At 39.6% G+C, this 16,451-nt stretch overlaps 1 long non-coding RNA gene across 9 annotated transcripts in view; it reads left to right on the top strand.

The window, feature by feature from the left end:
* LOC128852081 (uncharacterized) overlaps nucleotides 1-16,451 on the top strand; it is a 67,335-nt gene that overhangs the window by 14,360 nt on the left and 36,524 nt on the right. For 5 of the 9 annotated variants that reach the window (XR_008449710.1, XR_008449707.1, XR_008449713.1 and 2 more), the window contains 2 exons: nucleotides 3,794-4,734; nucleotides 14,901-15,064. This is a non-coding gene — a long non-coding RNA (uncharacterized LOC128852081). Of the gene's footprint in view, nucleotides 1-3,793; nucleotides 4,735-9,681; nucleotides 9,783-14,785; nucleotides 15,065-16,451 lie in introns of all 9 variants that reach the window. The other 4 variants (XR_008449711.1, XR_008449709.1, XR_008449712.1 and 1 more) reach the window with 4 other exon arrangements.

Genomic DNA, 16,451 nt, shown 5'->3' with positions numbered 1-16,451 from the left:
AGCAGTCTCAGGGCACATTTCAGATCCCTGATGTAAAAATTACAGTAGCTGTCAAGAACATCCATGTTTTATTAACATGGAAATGTTAACAAGGAATACTATTCTGTGCGTTATAGTTCTGTCCACAGGACATCAAAGTGGGAAACTGAAGGAATGCAACATGTTCTGCTAAACATGAAGCTGATTGAGATATGATTTGGCAATAATTTAGAAATAATCATATGGAAGCACCTTGATTTAAGTTTGGCAGACAGTACTTTTGGATTAAAAAAAAAACAAAAAAAAAACCCCAAAACATTAAAATAAGGATCAGCTGTTAGTAGTGAGGCCAATTAACAACTGCAGATGTGTGAGAATCTTTTTTGGGTTTCTCCATTACTTGGCCTCAGATCAGATGTGTATATTTTTGAGCATTGTGTTCTTAAATAATAGGAATATTTGGGTTCTTTTCTGTCCTTGAGTTTGTAAAAGAGGTGCATTTAAAGGACCTAATTGTCCCTGATATTTATCACTTTTGGAATTTTCTTCTGGCACAGTTCCACTGCCTTCACAAGAGCTAGCAGAAGATGAGTCTCAAGGCCCCCCACATGTTCCAATGAATCAGAGGGGTAAGCATTGAGGGCAAGAGGCTTTGGTAATCAGACTCCAGAGCTCAAGAAGAGTGAGGTCAAGGATCTGTTTTTGACACTGCAGATCCTACTCAGGCAGTTAAACAAATGCACTAAATCTCCTTAGGACTTATACAAGTGAGGAGTACATGCTTCCTGGGAATACCCATGTTGTTGTATGAGTACAGGGGAAGGAAAGGTGGGTAGAATGACAGCAAGGGAAGGTAAACATCAAAGTGGCAAAGTCAGAAGAAAACAAAGATTAATCTCAAAGTACATACTAAAATCAAGATGTCTAAACTTCATTAACTCTTGCTGCCATTACAAAAACACTGATGCACTAACTGTCATTTGTTTGGATGTTGATTTTGCTCAGGCCTTCATAATGAAGTGGGGAAGTGCTTTTAAAATATCTTTGGCCAGTTAGTGTGGTTGGGAAATAATAAGAACTTTTTGAAGAGTTCAAGATGTTCCTGGAAACCTCAGAGGTTTAATTGAGGCCTTCTATCATTAAATTCATATTACTGTGCAATGGAGCTCTGCAACAACCTAGATTAAAATGAGTCATTTCAGTAGAAGCTGGCATTGAGATGGATCCTATTGATATTAGCATAATGAAAGCTTTCAGATAAACATTCAATTAGTTTGAAACACAACAATGAAATGGCTTCGTATTAAGAGAGGCAGAATTGTATTAATATTGTCTGGGTATGTGTTTGCTGGAGGATCCCAAAAAGTCTGCTCTTTTGGGTTTAAATTTAATTCTTAATAATGCCCTCACTGAAAAGCAAATAACATATGAAATCCTTAATGGATTTGCAAGTTAATAATAAAAGGTGATTGATTCAAAGCTCAACTGGCTTGCTCACTTAAATGCCAGAGCCAAAGAAATTAAGAGGAAAAAAGACCATCAAGTAAAACAAAGACCAGAAAATACGCTCACACACATACACATGCTCTCCCCTGACCTCTCTTCAGGCCCACGTACCTATGGCTTGCCTGAAGTAATAGCACTTTCATTTCTGCAGCCACAGATAGGAGACTGTCTAATATTAATTGGTAATGGAGTTAAGCCACTAGTCATCAGAGAAACGAACAGGCAGAGAAAAGGTAACGTGTATCTTCATAGCCCAAAATGGGATGAAAAAGCTCCAGTGGCTCTGTACTAGACTGATGCAGGCTCCATCAGCTGATATATAGATGTCACTCAGCAACTTAACCCTTCAAGTGAGACATCTTTGAATAACTGTAACAAAATGTTAGACTGTGAGTAGGTACTTGAGTTAGTCCCTGGGAACACAAATTCAACCTGGGTTTTAACATAGTAGGGGGAAAAATGGAGTGGACCTCACTTCTGCTCACACCCCTTCCCATATTCCCTGCCCTCAAATTCAACCTGACAGAAAGAATGAGAATCGCCATGAAGTTACTGGTAGCCCATAAGCTAATTTCTAGGTGAACAGCTTCCCTGCTCCCCATGGCACAACTCGGGAAACAGGAATTTGCACAAGTCTGCTCTTTTTCTTATTCTGTTCTAAGTCTGGTCCCCTGAATTTCCATGTTACAGTTTTCATGCAAGGATTCCTACACCTTTTTCAAGCAGTAGCCAGCAAAACCTAGAAATACTCTGACAATACGGATAAGACTCACCTGTATTTTCTGCAAAGATCGACTGAGATGGGCAATACAATTCAAATTACAATAAATGCTTATTAGCTTAAAATATAGATCCTGAGACTTGTGACTCCTACGCCCCACTTTTAATTGGGGGAATAAAAAAACAAAAGTACACCCACCCTCCCCCCCAAAAAACCAAACAACCCCCCAGCCCACCCTCCAAGCTCTGCCTTTTATACTGCACTGCTGGATAGCAAGCTAAGTGTGAGTTCCTGGGTCAAATTAAGTCAGTGATCTTTGGGATTTTGATTCAACGGGGAGAGCCTTTTATCCTGTAGACACCACTGCAGCTTAGCTCCTTGCAGAGTCTCATATCCGCATTGACATTCCTCCTTCCTAGCAGTGAGCTGCAGGCTGGAAAATCTCTAGAGAAAGCTCACTTCATAGACAAGCACTGAAGAAAACGGTGAAAATATTTTTTTGCACAGAAATCTTTATTTAATATAGAAAGGTTTCAGGGGAATATAAAAGACCCTCTTGTTTGTCTGAAAATTTTTGGTTTACAGAAATGTTCTTGATGCTCCTTATTGCATCCTGCTTTCTCCAGTTCAGTCAAGTACCACTCTTGTACTTCGTGAGCCCTACGTAGTTCATCTGATAACCATACAGCTGTGATGTAGATGTACTTAATGTAGCGTTACATGGTCATGGTATGTGGGAGGAAAAGCAAGCTAAAATGGTGATGATGAGGAGGAGAGAACGCTAACCCTTGTCATAATGTTTGTGCTTTAAGTGGTTTTTTTAATCTTTTTTCCCTCCACAGAAGGCCAGCATCCTCAGCCAGGATTCACTTGGCTTCAGGTAGGAAGGAGGAGCTGTGCAAGCCTGCAGCCATCACTAGGTGGTGCAAGCGATCCACCAGCTCCGGCACTGCTCTACTCTCGGGCTGGAGGAACACCAGCTTCCAGCTCCTGATCCTGGGGATGAGGAGGACAAATCCAGTTCAGTTTGCCCTTGAACCAGTCAAGCTTTACCCTACAGATACATTTTAAATGGGTTAGAAAGTTTCTGCAGTGTACATTTTTCACATTATTAAACCGTGTAAAGAAATATTTTTGGTTTGCTTAAAGGTATCTGTACCATGTAACAGAAAGGTGAGCGCCGGAGCTGTGTAACAAGTTCATTGGCCTGCAGAACTGTCGCGTGCTCTGTTCATTGACATTCTGATAGAACATCAGCTCATCATCCTAGAGCTAGGTTTCCAAGACAGTTTGTTTCTTAGATTTGTAAATGAAGTGTCTGACAATTCTAAATGTTACTGCTTCTAGTTCTTCAATTTAATGGTCATAGAAGGTGCACAATACAGAACTTTGACACAAAATTGGAGTCCATTGCATTTTTCACAAAGTTCCAAGAGACCTCTCTCTAGGCAAAAAATAGTGTCAGAAACAAGCACATTTTCAAGCAGTTTTGAAATTTTGCACATGAAGAAAATGAGCAAATCTTAGGAAAGAAATAACACTTAAAGGTCCTTTGTTGATGATGGTATTTTTCGCTTGTGTTCCCAGTTAATCTGAAAAGGAAACATGTCTGGAAAGGTTTGCCACCTGGAGCAAACTTTCTTGAAGAACTTTCCTCCAGGAATGCCCAGGGAAGCAGAAGTTGTCAAAGCTTTGAACTGAATGGCATCTCAGTTTGTTCTGAACCATTGGATTTGCTCTGATCTGATGGAACTTTGATTGTCGAAAGAAAAGCTCACCCAGGAAGGTCAAACTGAGCAGGACATTTTTTTTTTTTTTCCTCCTAAAGGATATTCCAGTCTTTGAGTATTTGTCTTTGACCTAAAGCAGATGAGAACTGCTGAAATCATGTAGCTTCATTAAAATTTCCCTCACTCTGGAGTTGAAAGATTTACTGTAAAAACTGCATTTTGGATTTTTCTGGAAGTTGTTTTCCATCAGAGAATCCTCCTCATTGAATATTCACAGCTGATTCTTGAGGTGAGATTTATATGCCCTGCTTTCTTTCGTCTTTTCCCACTTTGTTTTCCCCTTGTTCTCTTTATATTGCCTTGTCATTAATGGTCTATAATGCTGCAGACCATGGGCTTGCATTCTCATTGCAGTTTTTATAGTTGTCAAATATACAATGTGTGTTTGTTTGAGTAGACAGATGAGACCTTTGACCAATTAATAATTTCTTTAGTCCATTATCATAGAATAATAGAATCACCAGGTTGGAAAAGACTTCTTGGATCATCGAGTCCAACCATTCCTATCAGCCACTAAACCATGTCCCTGAGCACCTCATCTACCTGTCTTTTAAAAACCTCCAGTGATGGTGACTCAACCACCCCCCTGGGCAGCCTCTGGCAGTGCCCAATGACTCTTTCTATGAAAATTTTTTTTCTGATATCCAGTCTGAACTTCCCCTGGAGCAGCTTGAAGCCATTCCTCCTTGTCCAGTCCCCTGTCACTTGGGAGAAGAGGCACTAGACATTTATCTCAATGTAAGTAACAGTTAGGCAAAGGAAAAAGCTCCTTACTAGTCTGTTGGGGTTGGCCAAATTTTTTTTTCACCGAAAGACAAATAGTTACTGAACAGGTGCTGGAAGAAAGAAAGAAAGAAAGAGAGGCCTTCATGAACAGGATGCCGCCCTTCACACTCTGCCCTGGATAAAATTTTATTTCCATATGTATGTGCCAGGTCTGGCAACATCAGTACCTTGACAAGTATGAACTGTGTTATGTTCACAAAATCTTTTGCAGAGTACAGAGGAAAATACCCCGTCTCAAAAGGAAAAGCTGGAGAGGGCCTGCACATTTCAGATAGCAGCTGTACATGAGAAACAAAATATTTCATATTCCTGTGCCCATTCTCTTCTTCTGAGAGTAAAGAGGGAGGTGAGGTACCTGACAAACCATTTGTAGGTCAGAAAGAGGATGTGATGCTGACTCTCATCTTAGTTTAAAGAACAAAGCAGAGTGGTAATCTATTTCAAATTTCAGACCTTTAGAATGCAGACAGAATTTGCTCGCATATAAAACCTGCTCCTTGATTGAGTTGATTCGTTAGCTGTATGAAATGAGACAAGGAAACACTTGGAAAAACAATGAGATTTAGAGCCAAAGAGTGAATTCAAAGAGATGATTTGAAGGTTGTGTGGTAAAATGCTCAGTTTCTTCATCTAATTAGGGTTGCTGGGACTGTTGGCGAATGTGCAGTTTCTAGGTTATACTCATTTTTAGAAATTTCTTCTTTAGCCAACTGAAAAGTAAAGCTTGGCTGCACTGTTTTGGCAATGCAGTTATTTGCCCTCTAAGTTATATATCTTCATTTATTCTTGCTATATACTTAGCAACCAAATAAAGTAGAGACAGAAACCAAAACCACCATAGTTTATTAAAATCTATAGTTCATCTTCACACCAGTTTATTAAAATGTACAGTTCATCTTCCCTTCCCTTCCTGAAGATCCCCCAAGTAATTTTGAACTGTATGTATGTAAAACTTGATGTATACAGAAGTGATACTTAAAATGTATATGTTCAGCTGTACCTGATAACAGCTGCTGCTACTGAATTTCCCATGCTCTGAAGACATGAACAAAACATCCAGACAGCCTGATCCTTAGCTTTGTTCTTCTCAGGAAGCTGACTGTCTCTACAGAGGATGTGGCTCAGGATTTCTGAATAGGAAGTTGTTGCTTCAGAATTTTTTTCCTCTGCTGCAAAAGTGTAGTTTCTGGTTGTTCCAGACTCAGAACAGATTGAAATCTGAAATCATAGCCAATTCTGTCATCTCCATTTTATATATCTATGCAGTACCTCTTTGGGAAACAAGTTATCATCTTTTTCTTAGCTCCTGTCAGTGCTGGTTCAACCATTCACACCCCTGTGCTCCACTGAGTTCTTCTCTAGTTATGTATCAGTGGCATTATCTGTGTTTTGCAGATGTGGCATAGCCTGCAGGCAGAGAAAAATCTGAGATGAAAAGTGTGAGAAAACTCTTCCCATTGAATAAAACGCAATGAGGAAACAGAATTTCAGTTTCTTTTTTAAAAAATAGAAGTTCATGAATAATATCACTGTTCCTACTTTGTTTCATAATCAGGAAGTGAGCAGTTTTTTTCTGACAGTGGTGTCTTTCTTTTCAACTGCTTGTGCAGTTTGGCTATTTCTTTTTCTTAAAGAAATCCAAACTAAAGCTGGCATTTTCAACTTCAATTTGTATTTCATTCTCTATTTTCATATGCAAATGAAAAGAAATTCCTAATTCATAATGAAATGGAAATGTAAATTTGACTTGTAAGCAGACCTTTTTGCTTTATGTAGAAACTTTGCCAAAGGGTATCAAAACTGTTGCTTTATGTTTTGTGAAATAAAAGTCTTTGGGCTTCCAACTGCCTTCCAGTCTACTCAAAAGAAAACATAGTTCTCTCCCTCTGAGCCACTGGTTTCAATCTCATTTATAAAGTTCTTGACACTTGTTTAACTCAAAACCTTTTTAAAATTAAGACTTTCTCCATCTTGAGATAGCTGCTTTGCTTATAGCTACAGTAAATAGTGCTCATTTTTCATGGCACGTGATTTTTGCAGAAGAAGTACTGCTTCCTTCAGCAATGAAGGATATATTTAGTGCCCATTTCTATAATTTCTGCAGTGCTGATTCATACGGACCCATGGAATGTCGAATGTGGAGAGAATGTCTCCATAAGTAAATCTTGCCTGGAACACAATGCAAGTCTTCACTCTGTGTTCACACATTCTTCCAGAACCTAATCCATCTTTTCCCCTCTGTTGCTTCTGGGTATTGTTAGTGCAAGACAAGGCCTGTAGTTACAAGGGCTGCACATGTTCAGGACCACTGAGAGACAGTAAGCCAACTAACTGGGCACTGTCACAGAGATCTAGGTAGGATTTAGCTCTGGTTTTCTCTCCAGGAAAAGAGTACACAAGGGAAGAAACAGCCTTCACTATTCTCAGTCTTTTTTTTTTTAATGTACCACAATGGATGAAAGACAGTTATTCCTTTCAGACTTTCTCCTTTTTCTAATAAAAAGTCTCATTTCCAAGAAGACTGGAGTTCAAATTACCCTCTCTTTTCAATTATAAAATCTAATCACAGCCCTTTTTTTTTCTTCACCACTAATAAAAGCTATTGAAGTAAAGCAGTCATCTCTCATTATAGAAAAACAGGCAGTAAGTCACCTTGAGATTAAAACGTATATTGCTGTACCTTTTCTTGGGAATGTAGTGCAGTAATTGCTTAAGACAATGACAACAAGGGCTTCAGGGAACATTGTATTTTTGTGGAACATTTACAGGGATAATAGGTGAAATCTTCCACTGGCTTAAATCAGCAAAGCTCCACCAAACTGCTACTCTGGCTGACGTGAATTATCATATCTTCATTGTGATCAATGGCTCAGCTCCTCCAGCTCCTTTAACTTGGGATATTTCCCTGAAATATAAACTTTAATGCAGTCATTTGCAGTGAATATAACAACCTAGGTGCAGTAGATCAGTAGCTAATATTCTAGGCTGTGTGCCAGGATATGCTCTTAGGACAGGGCAGGAATTTGATGTGGTCGTTGCTACCCATGTAGGAGTGGGGAGGAGATGGTTTTTAAGAGCAGCAGAGGCTTAAATTCACAAAGCTTTTCTAGTGCTTGTGGTTTTGTTACAGTTCTGTTATGAGAACTCAGGTAATCAAAGAATGGGTGAAGCAAAGGCTGGCTCCAGCATTGTGCTACTGAAGTTTGAATAAAAAAAACAAAGGCCTTGCCCCTACAGAGCAAAAACTGGAGATTCACCATAGTAATACGAAGCTGAAGCCAAGAACAGGTTAGGCATTAAATGTTACAATCATATAATATTTGAAAACTCAATAGAGCACTCTCCAAAGGTCAGGTTGTCTTATATATTATCTACAGTAACATTTCAGAGGTGGGAAAGCTCAAAGGAAAGCTTGAAAGTTTAACCCAGAGCTTTAAAGGGTTCTACATGCACCTTGTGGAAGCAGATAGAAAATACACACCTATGATTCTCGTATGATACACAAAAGGGATGTTTTAATTGTTTTTTTTTTAATCCATATTCATGCATATTTTTATTGGTTTCTTTAAATATGAAATACTGTTCTGTTTCAGGAACATTTGCTCTTCATTGCATTTTTATGTGGCAGAGTACTGTTAGCTTTCAAATTTTACAGGTCAGAAACAGCAGTCACATGGCTAATTCTAGCAATGTTAGCACAGACAAATCTTTAAGCAGTTCAGCTTGAATCCTGAGGTCAAGCTCTATGGATTCATATCCAGCCTTCATATCTTGCCATGCATTAACCTTGTCCACAAAATGAATTTTAGCATAGTGCTAACAGTTTTATTTCTCTTTCTTCACAATAAATTCATAATAAATCTTCCATAGTAGTCTTTTAAAAATTGAAAAGATCAAGCATGAGATTTAAAACAGCAATTCCTATTGAATTTATGTACAGGCACAAATGTAGTCACAGTGAAATCACTATATTTAGAAATGTAGCCACAATATATTTACAAATAAAGCCACCAAGTAACTTTCTATGATGGGGTAACCACATCCATGGACATGGGAAAAGCAATGGATGGGACGTCATTCAAAGGGACCTGGACAAGCTGGAGAAGTGGGTCAGTGTGGACCTCATGGGGTTCAACAAGGCCAGGTGCAAGGTCCTAAATCTGCCTCAGGGCAATCTGCAGGATTGGGGATGATGTGATCGAGAGCAGCCCTGCAGAGAAGGACTTAGGGGTGCTGGTTGACAAGAAGATTGACAGCCACCAATGTGCACTCACAGTCCAGAAGGCCAATCATACCCCGGGATGCACCCAATGAAGTATGGCCAGCAGGTCGAGGGAGGTGATTCTGCCCCTCTTGTGAAACCTCACCTGTAGGATTGTGTCCAGTTCTGCAATCCTCAACAGAAGAAGGATATGGAACTGTTGGAATGGGTCCAGAGGAGGGCCACAAAGATGATCAGAGGGCTGGAGCACCTCCCATACGAGGATAGGCTGAGAGAGCTGGGATTGTTCAGCCTGGAGAAGAGAAGGCTCTGGGGAGACCTTACAGTCACCTTCCAGTACCTGAAGGGGGCTGGGGTACAAGAAAGCTGGGAAGGGACTTTTTACAAGGGCATGTAGTGATAAGATGAGGGGGAATGGCTTTAAATTGGAGGGGGGGGAGGTTTAGATTAGACATTAGGAGGAAATTCTTCACAATGAGGGTGGTAAGGCATTGGAGCAGGTTGCCTAGGAAGTTGTGGATGCCCCACCCCTGGAGGATTCAAGATCATGTTGGATGAGGCCTTGAGCAGCCTGGTCTAGGAGATGTCCCTGCCCATGGCAGGGGTTTTGGAAGTAGGTGAATTTTAAGGTCTCTTCCAACTCAAGCCATTCTATGATTCTATGATCCTATATTTAGGCTAATGTTTGTGTGGCCTTGAACTCTGGAGCTAATGTTGGGAGATGGAGGGAGACAGCAGAGAATGTCATTCCATGACTGAGGAGACAGCATTAAAAGAGGTAATACTGACTGAGACTCTGTCTCTTCTTTTATTATCCACCCAGCATGATACTAGAAAGCCAGGGTTCTGGTTTTGAACGCTGGCACTGAAAAGCCCTAGAAGGACAAAATCCATATACAGGCCTTGTAGTCTTTTTGGGATTTTTTTTTTGGCTTAAGCATGAAGTGAAAGGCAGCTTTGTCCAGTTCAATCTTCCGTTGTTAATGTTAGAAACACTAGTCCAGGTTATCATGATCTTACTAAGTGATCAGTTCTAAACTGGCCAAGTTTCTGCTTAATCTGAAATGGGTTCATGAGTCAATGGGTTCCTCTCTCTTTATATGTATAGGTATACAGAGTGATATACCCCATTCCACCTTCATACTAACTATGAAGGTTAAACTGAAGTAAGGATGGTCTGGCTCTCTTAATCAACTGCCAGAAGAATACGTTCATTCCTAAACAAGCAAATGCTGTAGTCGCTTTAAAGCATATCCTGAGGTCTTTGAAGTTTGTCTGCTACACCAGTGATTTGAGAAGCAAGTGAACCAGACCTGATGTTAGCACGTCAAAGAGCCTGCTCCATTTTCACAGTGAAAACTCTATTTGAAGTTCTGTGTTTAATGGTGTGGGACTCCATAGACCCCTGAATTGTGTGCTGTTTTTCCAGATGTGCATTGTCTCTATAGGAATTCAATTTCACAGTCATTAAACATTTTAAGTTCATCAAGTGCTAATTATAGCAGAGAGCACGACAGCAGAATCTTCAAAGCTTTGGTGGACAGAAAAGCCTATTGATCATTCAATTGATTTTTATTACTTGGTATCGAGTGGCAGGGCTTCCTGCTGTTGGATAGTATATTTTCTTTTCATTTCTTTTTTTTTATACTAGACTCTTGAAAAAGCCTAGCATGCTCTGATACAAGGCATTGCTTGAGTGGCATATTATCTAGTCTAGTGCACTGCTTTACTGCAGCTCTCCAAAATTCCTGTTAGTGTTATTTTCTCTCCTAGAGAATGTGCTGCTTTTTCCACACCTTTCCCTTGGAGTTATATATCCAATGATGGTGTCTTAGACTGAAATGAGCCAGCTTCTAGCTTCTGACATGCTGATGTCTGCTTGCACCAGCTCAATTGGCTTGGTGAGTTTCCAGTGTGGGAGGGGAGTGAAAGTCTGGCAGTGTGCTGAGGCGTAGTCACTTATTGCAGTCTTGGTGCTGCTCCTGGGATTTATTGCATGTAATCTGGGTATTGACTCACTAGGAGCATCAATCAATCACAGTATCAAGCCACTAGTCTTTTCAATAGAAAATAAGCTGAAAAATGGTGTTCACTCTACTAGCTGCCACAAAGCTGTCGGGTTTCTCCAGGCTCCTGGGGAACAGGCAGAAGTGAACAAGAGGTCCTACCATTCCTGTAAGCTGCCTCCTCTTGTGTCTTGCTATATCTTATCTCTCCACTTATGCTCTTCTCCATCCCGTCACTGTTAGCTGCTGCTTGCAATGGGAGAGGAAGCAGAGATGTCTACAAACCTGCCATTTGAGGAGTTGTGTTCAAAATGAATTTTGCTCTTAATGAGCCACGCAGAGCCCTAGAGGATTCATCAGGGTCTTCTGCCAGATACCTGTTGAAATATTTGGAAAGATTTCCACTGACTTCAGTAGGGTCTGGTTCCCTTCCTAATTGCACTCCCTTGTGTTTCTCAGGGACTTGAATCCAGGAAGCTAGAAATAATGTTCTCATGCACCCACAGCTCCCTAGTGTTCTTTCTGTGCCAGGGCTCTAGAGAAACAGACTGTATCCCAGCTGCACTTTGGGCTTCTCGGTACACTAGTTACACAACTCAGGGCCTCTGTTTCCCCATCTGTGAAGGTAAAAATAATGATAGTTGCTTCTTTTAAAAAAGGTGCCTCAGGACTTCACATTCATAGAATCATAGAATCACCAGGTTGGAAAGGACCCACTGGATCATCGAGTCCAACCATATTCGTTGCATAGAGGAGCTGATTGCTTTCATCATTAGTTTGAGTGAGTGGATAGTGAGAAAATGAGATGAACAAACCCAAAATGGATATATATAATATCAGGGCAGCTATATAAACGATCCTCTTGGAGCTCATGTGTTGTAGCAAAGATCAGGCCACTGTTGGGCCAAAACCAGTTAGCTTAGCTAAATCATCTCTTTGCTATAAACAGCCTCTATTTAGGACAGGATCTTTGAAAGCTGTCATGATTGATCAGGTGTGAGCACATTGAAATCAAGTGCCAAAACACAACTGCATTAGAAAGGCATGTATACTGCTGCAGACCTTTCTGATAAAGAATGTCCTGAACACATAGTCGCTCTTTCACATTAAGGATATTTCTGCTAGTTCCTTTTGTCAGTTGTTTTCTCTAGGAATTCAGGGGGGAAAAGAGAGGAAAGAAGAAAGTGCATTTAAGATGCAAGGAGACAAAGGCATCTTAAGTTTCATTTACAGAGATGAATTGGGAACAGGTGCTTCACATAACTTGAGGGGCAACGTTCTGTGGGAGAGCCCTTGAGACTCAAGAGAAAGGAATTAGAAAGAGCAAAAGTATGTTCAGAAAGATAACTGTAATCAAGCCCTTTCCATGTCTATTGAGGGGAAAAGACAACAACCACAAATGCAATGGAGAGATTAAAATTGACTTTGTAAAAAGCCATTTTTTTATTTATTTTTCATTTCTCTGAAATAATTTCAAAAACCCAAGGCAGGAATAATTGAAGCATTTACAGCATATATCAATAATACCTAATTATCCAGCTTTGCTTCAATCCACTGATTTCAATTTTCTTTTGAGTAAGCAGCGTTTATCAGAGGACTTAGCATATGAATGGGGAGGGGAGAGAAATGTAAAATACAAGCTCTAGATTTACACGCCTTAGGATGCCAAATAGCCATCAAAACTAATTGTTTCTGAAATGCTTTATAAACCTTATATCATGTGTTGACCCTAATCAGAGCAATTAATTTCATAATGAATTCTTTTTACACACATCCCATCTTATTATTATCCATAGTCTAACTTAATAACATCATGATAATAATTAGTAGATATGAAATTATCTCTTCACCACTTCTCATAGCATGTGGGCTTGATATAAAAGAACAACAAGGGTGACAATTAGAAGAAAACGTGTCAGCTGCATTGATTGTTTTGCACCTTTACCCTAGCATCTGCAAAATAGGCGTTATTTAAATCTGAGTATCCTTTATATTCTCCCTCTATTTCTCTTCCTATTTTATTTCAACAGTTTTCCTTCCTTCAAAGGGCAAATGTCTCTTTCTCAAAGCTTGCTCGAAAAAGATTAGAGTGGAATTTTAGGGTCTGATTCAAAGTGTGTGCATGAGTGCATGCATGCTAGATTTTGGAGCAAATGAGCAATAGAGACCTATGATTTAGGAGAGCATCAGCATCTGGAGATCCACCTGTAATCTCTAAATCCTCATTTAGGTTTCAGCCTTCCAGAAACCTCAGTAAAATAAACATCTTTATACCTTGGAATGTGTTTTTACAGCCTCATTAAGACAAATTAGTTTGAGTAGGGTGCTTCTGTCACAGCGCCAGATCTGTTGCCTGCTCCACCTCACCATCTAACCACCGGAAGGTAGCGTGAGATGGTAGTGAAACTGCCCATGTTTAGAAGAGCATAAGACAGATGTAAAACTACAGTCTTAGCCCTTTCATTACTAATCTTTACTGAATACCTTACTGTGAATCTACCAATTACTGAAATACATCTTCTCTGTTCTCTGAAGGTAAAAATCTCTTTCTAGAGACACAGCTGTAAGACCATCACTCCTGTCAGTCCATAGCCACACCTTTAGGCCCAGCTCTGTTACACCCTTACAATTTACTCTTTCCTTTCTCAAAGTCACGTTTCTAGCATGTGCAGTCACAAGAAAACACAACACACCTGCATCAACAAATTATTGCCTGAAGCCAACAGCTTGAACAGGGACCAAAACAGGACAAGGCACATAGAAAAATTGTTTCAGAATGTTTTATTCATGCACCTGACTGATGTTGTATGATCTACAGTTTTGTGGTAATAGAAAAAAGAAAAAAAAGAAATGTTTTGCGGTTTTGGTTTTGGTTTGGTTTGTTCTTTTTTTAAAAATAAGTAATGATCAAGATCATGGAATATTAGGCACAAAAGGAGAGTCTTCCCTGAAACAGAAGACTTTAAGTCACTTTGGTTCTTTAGTGCAGACAGAACAGCTCAACCTTAGCTTCTCATTCGGAAAATTGAAGTTAGAAGTGCACATTCCCTTGATGCCATTGCAAAAAGAGATAGCTATTATTTTCTCTGAAAAGTGGTGTATTTTGATGTTTTGCAAAGAAAGTCTGTGACAGGACCACATTGCTGATAGTCAAGATGAAGGCACAGCTATCACAGAGTCCCTTGTGTGCCTCTTTTTTTCTAAATCAGTTGTGAACAGCTTTTAAACTATCTTTGTGATTTTGAAACAAGAATCTCAAAGTCCTGCCTGAATCACAAGATCTGCAATTCAGCATGCAGGTTCAAATGTTAAGCAGAAAATGGGTTGATATACAGGCAGTGAATGTTTCTTTGTTATTGGCGGTACTAGTGTGATTCCTAGATTATCAAACCAAGTTCACAGTCCCCATGTGCTTTGTATTGCATGCATAGGTACTAGGAAAGATTAAAAGGCTCTCCGGTCTGCACACACCAAGGGTGTATATGAGATGTAACCATGACCTGCCTGATGCACCTTTCATTTAAAAGGCGAAGGCCTACCAGCAGTAAAAACATGGCACAGGTCACAAACTAAAGATCTTTTAGAATGAGTACATCTACAGAAACAATGGTCAAACAATCAATTACTAGTTCAGGTATTTTGTCCTGACTATTTTTCTAGACTTCAAAAATGGAATTGAGGTAATGAGTAATGAAAAAAGTTACTTCACAAAGTCTTTAGATATCTCATTTTTAAAAATACAAAAAAGAAATGTTTCCTCATTTCTACTTTTTAGGTGAAGAATATTTGCCAAATTCTACTGAAATTTTGCATTAACTTTGGAAAAATGAAACAAAGTTAATTTCCATTGTGTAGAAGTGTTCACAACTTTCTCTTTACTCTGAGAACAGAAGGTTCTTTGGCTTCCTCACCTATTGCTTACTGTGCTCTGTGGCACAGCAACTTGGAGTCCAGACCTACTCAGTGGCAGCATGTCCATACTGGTGTCTGTAACAGAAGATGGCAGCAGAATTTACAGCAGTATCTGTGCTTGTAAAGCCAAATATATTTCAATGTAAGTAATAATGCTCCCTGCTTTATTTTTTAATAGCTTTGCACTAATTCCTGTGTCATTTGTTTGGTTGCCTTGGTCCTCTTAAGCTTTCATTTCACTTTTGGCTTCGGTTCAGAACATACAGTTCACACAAATGAAGATAACGTGACTTGAATGGGTTCCTTCTGGTGGCTATTTGCTATCTGTGGCAAGCAAAAGCCCTTTAGTTCTTGTCTATTTTCCTGTCAGGTGTGATTTGAACCTTATCCAAGGCACATCTTGTGTTGTTCAGGTAACAGGGACTGATCTTTGTGTCACTTTAATTCAGTTACTGGCGATAACTCCAGTTTTGGCTCTAGTACCTGACTTTTTTGTATCAATGCTGATTTAACCAGCTTGAAGGTCAGGTTCTCTTGGGGCAGATCTTATAAAGAACTCAAGTCCTATTAAGGCACTTAAAATCTGTGAACATTTTAAATCACAATACACTAGTGATCATTTAAAACAGTGGAGTCTGAAGAGCTGAGATGTTTTGAGAAAACAGCTTGTCCATAATCATGACAACCCCACACACTCTGGTGGTTTAATGGTGTTGCATCCAATGGATAATTAGGGACTCTACAGCATAGCTTGTGAATGCCTTTGCTCTCTAATCCATTGAGGTGAGTAGCCATAGATTAAAAATGGTCTGCAAACTTATCTCTTAATCATACATCTGAAGTGTCATTTGGGATGGTCTCAGGCTGGAGTATTTTCTAAGTGACTGCAGGCCTGCAAAATCTGTCAGGCACCCAAAACATCTCTGCAGAGCTGTAGGCAGGCAAAGCAGCTGATGAGACACAAAGTCGGCCCAGATCATGTGTTTCTGCTTCAGTCCCACTAGAGTGCAGTTTTGCCACAGCCAAAGCTGAAAAGAGCAGATAAGGCTGGGAGTGCAGCATGAAAATTCTCTCAGTGTGTGCTTTATCCCACATAGTGTTGTCTCACTGAGATTAGGATGCAGGCTCTGTTACTTGGTTGTGTAAGAATCCATATTCAGTTTTTGAGCTGAACTAATACTAAAGACTAAGAAGGCCTGTTATAGACCAGATATTTTATTTAGATTCAATTCAGAGGTTTTGATTATACTCTGAAACCCCAGCTTAGCATTGATTTTGTTGGAACTAGACAAATGCTGAATGTTTGGCATATGCTTAACTGAATATATTTGAATTACCTTGATGAATCAGAGTCTCCTTTAATATAAAATATGGAAGTGGCATCAAATTTGACAGAATTCGATAAGACATGGTCAGGCTTTGAGATTGCACTGAAGAGCGACTTATGTTGATCCTTTAATACAGAAAGCTCATCTGAGTTAGTAGACTGTATATCTGTTGAGTGAGCCCAGAGGAAATTCCAAAATTAG

This window comes from Cuculus canorus, chromosome 4 (assembly GCF_017976375.1).
Source record: "Cuculus canorus isolate bCucCan1 chromosome 4, bCucCan1.pri, whole genome shotgun sequence".
NCBI lineage: Eukaryota > Metazoa > Chordata > Aves > Cuculiformes > Cuculidae > Cuculus > Cuculus canorus.
The sequence above is the reverse complement of the archived record's forward strand: the minus strand, read 5'-3'. Positions and strand labels throughout refer to the sequence as shown.